The sequence below is a fragment of the Macrobrachium rosenbergii genome, chromosome 21 (genome assembly GCF_040412425.1).
Source record: "Macrobrachium rosenbergii isolate ZJJX-2024 chromosome 21, ASM4041242v1, whole genome shotgun sequence".
Lineage (NCBI taxonomy): Eukaryota > Metazoa > Arthropoda > Malacostraca > Decapoda > Palaemonidae > Macrobrachium > Macrobrachium rosenbergii.
Window position 1 is genome coordinate 3262283 of NC_089761.1, and position 8825 is coordinate 3271107.

At 38.9% G+C, this 8825-nt stretch overlaps 1 pseudogene; it reads left to right on the forward strand.

Annotated features, from left to right (window-relative positions):
• Nucleotides 1-5707: 5707 nt before the first annotated feature.
• Nucleotides 5708-8574, forward strand: LOC136850229 (uncharacterized; annotated as a pseudogene).
• Nucleotides 8575-8825: the final 251 nt, after the last annotated feature.

Below are 8825 nucleotides of genomic sequence, written 5' to 3' on the forward strand. Positions count from 1 at the left end.
ATATATATATATATATATATATATATATATATATATATATATATATATATATATATATATATATATATATATATATATATATATATATATATATATATATATATATATATATATATATATATATATATATATATATGAACACTTACGATTCGGAGATTGGGATGAATGTAATTTATTGAAAAGGGAAGAATGGAAAAGATCAAGGTCAGCAGTAATTTGCGATTACTATACTTAACATAATTTATTTAACAAAAGCAAGACAAAATGAGAAATAGTAAAGATGGGCCTTAACAGTAACGCAAATTATAAAGCAGAATTACTTTATACAGTTGGGATTCTAGAATTATATTACCTTTTACAGATGGGGTTTTACTAGTTCGATTAATGCAAGGCTTGGGAGTGTTAATGGAGCTTGGTGGGATGCAGTGGAATCCAGCACAAATAGCACATTTCCTGTAAGAGAAAATGCCTTAATTAATAATGTATCTAGCGTGCACACGATCCTTGTCACAAATATGTAGAATTATTTTGGCTGCTTTGTTAAGGATGCAAGAGGGACCTTTTCGATCGAGCCACGTTTTACACAAGATGGCAGCACTACGGTCAGGTCACTAAATTCAATGAAATATAATTTCCTTCAACAATATAATAAAGCATGAGGGGTTTAAGAGAGGGGATGGCTTTCCCTTTGGTCCACCGGTTACAAAGAAGTACAGGATTGGATTTGGGATGAGGATTTGGCAGAATGGTTGAGAGGAAGAGGATTTTAGGATTCAGTGAGGTTGTGGAAATCGAGGCTTTCAAACAGACAGCCACCTGGATTTTACTCCCGTTGCACATAGTTGGAGAATATATGCATCGCCTGAAAATGTCGCTGGTCAGACATGTCGATAGGGCTTCCCCCGGGTTTAGTCATCGGGAGAAGCATAAGCAAGAGGAGATACTTCCATTCTTTTCAGAGTATAACATGAGAAGCAGGAAATAGGAGTAGATATGTCTTCCATCTACAGAGGTTACTGTGAGGAGCAGGTAAGCAGGACTGGACGTGACACCTCCCGTCCTTTGCAGAGGTGAGTACGAGAAGAAGGAACCCTTGCGTCGTAAGTCTCGTTGTTGCCTGCTGTCAGTTGGGCGGAGCTTGCTGGGAGAAAGTTTGCGAGTTGGGCATCACCATCAGCTACGCTGCAGTTGGCCAAGTTCGGACCCAGGTAACAGCGGAGCCAACTAGTGTTGGTGTCGTCTGGAAATGAAATTACATGCGGAAACTTTTTTTCCTAAATTTGTGACTGTTATCATGTTATAATACTCATCATCGGTTTTATTGTTTGCTTCGTGCAACAGATTTCTTCTAATGATCCCTTCTTTAAGTTAAAATTTTCGTATTGGACACGGATGTCATCCTGTCATTACTGAAGTGACTTTTGGTAAGGAAATAATTACCTAAACTTGTTTTAGGTTATTTAGACGTTCTTAGCCGTTTTACGCGTGTTATCATGAGACACGCTGCTTTTATTTTGAAAGAAAGATCTAACACGGCGCCATTTCAACTGAACCTCGTCCAAGCAAAGGTATACATACATACCTACTATGCATTTCACTCGCCTTAAGTTATCGTTGCTTTGGAATAACTTCTTAAAGAATTGTCGGACCAGTATGAGATTTTGGCAGAGCCTTAGTCATAACCTGCACTACCAAAAGTAAACAGTTAAGTCAGTTTGTTCTTGAAAATGAGGAGAAATTCCAACTTCGATGATAGCAATTCGGACGAATTCCTTGTGACGCAACAATGACGTTACTATAGGCTCCACCCACTCACCCCCCCCCCTCTCTCTCTCTCAAAAAATACGGCTACTTGAGCCTTGATTTATACTTCAAAAATTTATGTGTACGTTGTATTGTACATTTTCCTTTGGGCGTAATAAATAGATAACCTGAAAGTATAGTAAGGCAATTGGTGATATGAACAGGAATTTTTTGCAGCAGAATAGTTTGGTGGTTTTTTGGTGTGTTCTGTTTTCTCCGTTTGGCGACATGGGACGATGGCAGCAGTCATAGGCTATACCCGCCCCCTCAGGTGTATTTGACCTAAGTAATTATGGCGTGCATGCTACGTATTTATTCATGGCGCTGTAGGAATGCAGTTGCATTGAGACTTTTCACCCTATATAACAAGGAGAAAGCCGCCAATTTGAATGTGTGTGTGTTTGGTTATGGCAGTTTTATGTATTCCCACATATACATTGAATTCGGGAAATGCGGTGACATACATCTCAATTTCAGCAATTATTCGAGTTCTGGATTAGTGTATGGCTAAGTTCAAAACTGCCTGTAACAGTATTCTAAATAGATGAACATTTGCTGCACCTTTTCATGATATCTTAAATTGTACTGTATTACAGTGCAAGTTGTATTATAATAGTAGCTGTTATTGCACACCCTGTTTTATTATATCTTAGCTTCATAAATTTATGATTTTTATTTAAATGCATTTAATAATTTATTTAATGTGTGCATCCTCTTGGACTCTGAATTTTAGCCATGTAAATTGTGTATCTATCTTATTGGGATACAGTTGTCTCCACGAATTCCAATACACATCACCATAGGCAGTCTGTTGTATTGTGTATCGGAATTCTTGAAGCCAACTGTACTATTTTACGCTTGCCTTTCTTTATTGTACATTTCATTCAACCAAGCCAGTGGCTTACGGGCCTATGGCGTGCCACTTGTGCCTCTTAGTTACTGTGCTCGTCTGCCACTGATAATTATTATATAACAGTGGCCAAATCTATCTATCCAAACAAGAAGAAAACTCTTCATTTTTATATTATCATGCTTTAAATGCCATAAAAAAAACTATTTGATTTGTTATGTGCGATATCACAGACTCATATTGTCCTTTCCCCCAAACAGGCCTTATGATCGTGTTGTTGAAAAAAGTATACCTTAGTTTTACCAGACCACTGAGCTGATTAACAGCTCTCCTTGGGCTGACCCGAAGGATTAGACTTATTTTACGTGGCTAAGAGCCAATTGGTTACTTAGCAACGGGACCTACAGCTTATTGTGGAATCCGAACCACATTATAGCGAGAAATGAATTTCTATCACCAGAAATAAATTCCTCTAACTCTTCATCAGCCGGCCAGGGAATTGAACTCCGGCCCATCGAATGACCGTCCGCAAGCCATGGCGATGATGGTGAAGGCAGTACAGATGATGGTGCAGCAGAGGACCAAGCTTCAGCCTATGACACCCTCATCAACAACCACCACACCCATCTTTGACAATTTCACCATTGGTGCCATTCTCTGTAACCTCTGCAACAAGTTTGCTGAGAAGAAAACCTTCACTATTGGCTCCATAACAGAGGACCTGAAGGTGGCAAGCATCATTCCTGAGACAACATTGGAGACGTCATTGTGGCGACTCCTCCACATTATGAGATTCTGCTGCAAAACCTCCTTGCGTAAAATGTATGTGAAGAAGGAGTCCTTAGACACTATGCCGCCAGATCACCGCTCTCAGGTCACTCCACCAACACTGAGAGAGGGGGAGGCAGGTGGTTTATGTGGACGAAACTTGGTTCACAACCAGGATGAATCACAGCAGGGAATGGGCGGACAGCTGTCAGACTACCTCCAGTGTCACATATAACCATTAAGTGCCACTGTACTGTATAAAGCAACAGTTCTGTCTAGCATTGATTATGGCAGCGAAGTATATGGCTCAGCATCTGATTTAGCACTGAAAATGTTAGACCCTGTTCACAATGAAGGCCTTAGAATATGCTCAGGAGCCTTTAGATCATCACCAAAATCGTCTTTACAAGTTGAATGTGGTGAACTACCTCTGTCTCTCCATAGAGAGCTAGTAACAATGAAAAGTGCTCTAAGAATTCAGACAAGTGATTCCCCACCAAAATTCTATTTGAATTAAGAGATGTATTTATAAATAACCATCCACCACCTTTCCCAGTTAGAGATAGAAGATTGTCTGAGTTGCTGAATATATATATACAAGTACCTTTAATAGTAAAATCACCTCCTCTCTGGACAATGAATGAAATGAGTTTGTACACACCTGAAATATTTATCAAAAAAAGTTACTCATATACACCAGAACACCATAGACAACATACAATAGAGCATATAAACTGAAAAGGTCCATATTACGCAATATATGCAGATGGATCTAAATCAGAACACGGAGTGGGATATGCTGCAGTGTCCCAAGACAGAACTTATCAATTCTCTCTACCTAATAATGCTTCAATATTCACAGCAGAATTGTGTGCAATTGCATCAACTATAAAAATAATTAAAGAAACATCAGTCAATAATTTTGTGATTTTTAGTGACCCAAGAAGTGCTATAGAAGTTATTCAGAGTTACAAATCAAAACATAATATTGTACAACAAATTAAATTATTTCTCCATAAATTATATATTAATGGAAACATGTGGAAATTTGCTGGATCCCTGCCCAGAAGGATCAAAGGAAATGCAAAGGCAGATAAAGAAGCCAAAGAAGCAACACATAACAAAATCAAATGTGAATATCCCTGTTACTGATTATGTAACACACATAAAGGTGTGTATCATAAACAAATGGCAATACATATGGAATGAAGAACCTGAAAATAATAAATTAAAACAAATGCAACCTAAAGTTGAAAAATGGAGTTCATCATATCAGAGAGAGAGAGACATGCACAAGTAATTCTAACATGTCTTAGAATAGGCCACACTCATCTGACACATGGACATTTAATGAGCAGACCACATGGCCTGGCTCCAGAGTGCTCAGAGTGCAAGGTGATGGTAATGGTCAAACACGTAATGTGTGAGTATCCAAAGTATGACCAACAGCGACTGTCAACTTTTGAAAATAAATAAAATTTTGTCAGAATCTTTTACATATTCAGCCGTTCCAATTTTGTTGTTCATGAGGAACTGTGGCTTGATAGATAAAATATAAAAATAAGCAAATAATAAAAGCACGAAAACATAGCATTTGTCGAATTAAAATTTTTTTAAAATATTATTTTCTTATTATGAATTTTAATATTCCTTTTTAGTGTGGAAGCATGAGTAAGTGTATTTATTGTGTGTATGTGTTACAGTATGAGAACTTGTGCCTATGTGGCTTTTATCCTAATCCTTTAGGCCAGCCCTATAAGAGCTGAAAGTCAGGTCAGTGGTCTGGTTAAACTACTTTAGTACTACTACTACTAGGAGAGGGGGAGACCTTTGTGGTAGTCGCAGCAGGCACAGCTGGTGGTTTCGTCCCCAGCACATTCCTGTGTTTCACTGCCAAGAACACCAACGGTGACTACCACGGAGAAATGAATGGTGAGCTTTTCCTCTGCTGCTTGACCTCACAGCTTCTGCCATCGCTGGCTGAGCCATCACTATTGGTGATGGATAATGCACCATATCACAGCAGCTAATGGAGGAAACTTGCTGCCCCACCACCTCCACCAAGAAAGTGGATCTAATTGCTTGGCTGGAACACCGCAATGTTCCATTCCCACCATAGGCCACATGGGCTGAAATGCTGCTACTCTGCAAAGAAAACAAACCAGATCTGCAGTGCAAGGTGGATGATGTCATCCGTGAGTTGCGCCACGAAGTTGCCCGTCTGCCACCCCTGCACACATCCAGAGCTTAATGCCATCAAGCAGGTATGAGGGTTCATGAAACACCATGTGCACTCCTCCTTACACCGATTCACCAGGGCTGACCTGCAGGAGAGACTGGAGGAAGCCAGGCTTTGCATCACTGAAGATGTTTGGGCGGGTGCAGTTTAACGATCCCAAGCCTTTGAGAACGATTAGTGGAACATGGGCAATATCCATGAAAGAGTGGATTCCGTCATCATTGACCTCCACAGTGATGACGAGAATGACATGTTTTTGGATTGTGATGTAGATTAAAATAATTATTTATCAAAAAATCATGTCTCCACCTCATTTCATAGTCTAGAAAGGAGTATAAATATAACAAATACACAATCCCCTTTCCTCCAGGTTTTTTTTTAGTGTTTTGTTTTCAGCAGCACCATAATTAACCTTTACTTACAAGTTATCAATTACTCTCAAATAAAAAAAAAAACGCCTCCCAAAAAAGTATGCATAACTCAATTTTAAATGCATTAAGACTGAACCGCTGACCATATATTCAATGTTTTTTATTATTATTATTATTATTATTATTATTATTATTATTATTATTATTATTATTATTATTATTATTATTATTATTATTATTATTATTATTAAATTGAAAAGTATACCACCAAGAGATGTCAGTGTAGGTCAAAACACAACAGGACAAGAAAAAAAGTAAAAAATGATTCAAAACTTCTGCAGCAAATAGACATTAGCTAATTGGAGAGTAAAAAACAACAAAAAAATAAGGAGAGGAAAGTAGACGATAAAAGAAGAATGACCAGATTAAAATTAGCTTCGACAGCACTAGTGCAGCAGACAATTTTTTTTTTCAATAAAATACTTCAGTTAATGATACAAGCATGAAATTTGACATATATCTTCTCCATAGGCCACTTTTTGAAAATTACTGGGTGTCCACTCAAAATTCCAAAATGGCTGTCGTTTTTCAAGATGGCTGCAAGTCAGGGTTTTAACATGGGACTCATGTGCCTCTGGTCTTGTTTTTATGCATTTGTTTTGGTTATACACATTTTTGGCAGAGTCAGGGAGCGATAGTGAAATGTATTTCTGTTAAAGATTTCATATAGCATATATAAAGAAAGATGACATCCAATATGGCAGCCAAAAACTTTAAATGATCACATCTCAGGATTCAGTACACATGGAAAAATGTCTTCCTGTTCAATATAACAGTTTGCAAGTCTATATATAATTTAGGTGGTGGTTTTATCTTTAGTTTTAGTTTAAAAGAGTGAATGTCAGCACACAACCAGGGCACATTGGTGACTTCACTGCTGTGTAATTCAGCATGGGGTTCAGTGTCAGCTAATCTTGCTTTACTTATGCTGTACCTAGTTTGCTTTAGTGTAGTTTAGTAGTTTAGTGTCCCAAATGCTGTCAAATAGCCCCATATCAATTAGCTGATAGAAAGTATATATATAGTTGGTAGATCTAGTTAGACAGCTGTGCCTGAATTGACAGGAGGTGCCAGTGCGGGAGAGCCCAGCCAAGGGTAAGTGGGGCTCTACATGGCTTGTTCATGTACTTACCTGGATGGTGTACAGATCACACAGGACTTAAATGGCATTGGATGAATGATTGGGCTAGGTGTAGGGTGACCGAATCTAGTTGTATCCCATACATCAATGTGCATATCAGATTAAGGTGGTAAAAGGATAGCCCCTTGGTCTTAGTCAAGAGCTCATAATGGCAAGTATAAATTCAATCGCAGGCAAAAGGAAGACCAATTGGAGAAAATGTTGTTTTTGCCAGGAAGACAAGAAAAATGAAGGTCTAACTTCACACTGTACATCATAATCCTGAACATGATGGGTACGTGATGATTTCAACCAATTTGCCATTGTTCTAGGAGATTGGTTAAATGCCACTCAACTTTGACCCAGCAAGGCTGGATGAAGGCAGTGGTATAGAGGCAACACTATGACAAAACATGGCAAAGTACCACAAGAGCTGTAGGGTCACGATTAATAATACAAAACTTGACTGTGCAAGAAAGCGAAGTTCTATAGTTGAATGTAGTGAATCACAGGAAAAGCATGCTAAACAGCGTCGAATGAGTCATGACAATGAAGCATGCAGTTTTTGTGAAAATGCGGGACCTGTATCAGATCTTCGACAAGTAATGACCATGAATCTCAACAGGAGACTACATGAGTGCGCTCACACACTCAGTAATGGTAAATTATTGACAAAACAAGGAGCAGGTGATGCAATTGCACAAGAGCTAAAATACCATCTTGTATGTCTCACTGGTCTTTACAACAGGGAGAGGTCCCATCTTAGAAATATTGAGATAGAACAATGTCACAGTGAAGAACCAGATGTACACCCACTAGTTCTATCAGAGCTGGTTAATTATATCATTGAAACCAGCCTGAGTTCAGATGGTCCTGCCATATATATCCTCTTGCACACATATCCCAATTATACCAGCAGTGCCTGGAACAATTGGGCATTGCCTCACCCACTGTTAATACAACAAGATTAAAGGACAAATTATTAGCAGAAATCCCTGAATTAGAAGCACACAAGAAAGGAAGAAGTGTGTTACTTGCCTTGCAGAAAGATGTAGCTTTAGTCCTATCTCAGGCATCTGACTACTCAGATACACTTGTGATTGCTAAAGCAGCTAAGATACTTGGGAAGTATATTCTGGATCATCAGTCCAGGTTTGACGGCACCTTTGGTGAAGGATGCATCAGTGATGCCACACCTCAAAGTCTGCTCCAGTTCACTAGTATGTTCGAACATGGAGCAGACATAAAGTCACATCTAAGGCTTGGCTCATCAAAGTCAGACCTGGCTATTGCTCAGCTCCTGCCGTACAATTGCTTCTCAAAACAAGAAAAGAGCAAGTATACATCAACACTCAAAGGATAGGGAAACTCCTTTTCCCGTGTTCATGGGCATAGCTATCTATGCCAAAATCAGGAGGAGAAACTGGTAGAAATGCTTCATGATCATGGCACGAGCATTTCCTATGACAGGGTGCTGGAGATATCAGCCTGACTGGGAGATGCCACGGTCACCAAGTATATGGAACACGGTGTAGTCTTTCTTCCTGTCTTGAGAAAGGGGTTATTTACCATTGTGGTTATGGACAGCATCGACCACAACCCTTCAGCAACTAC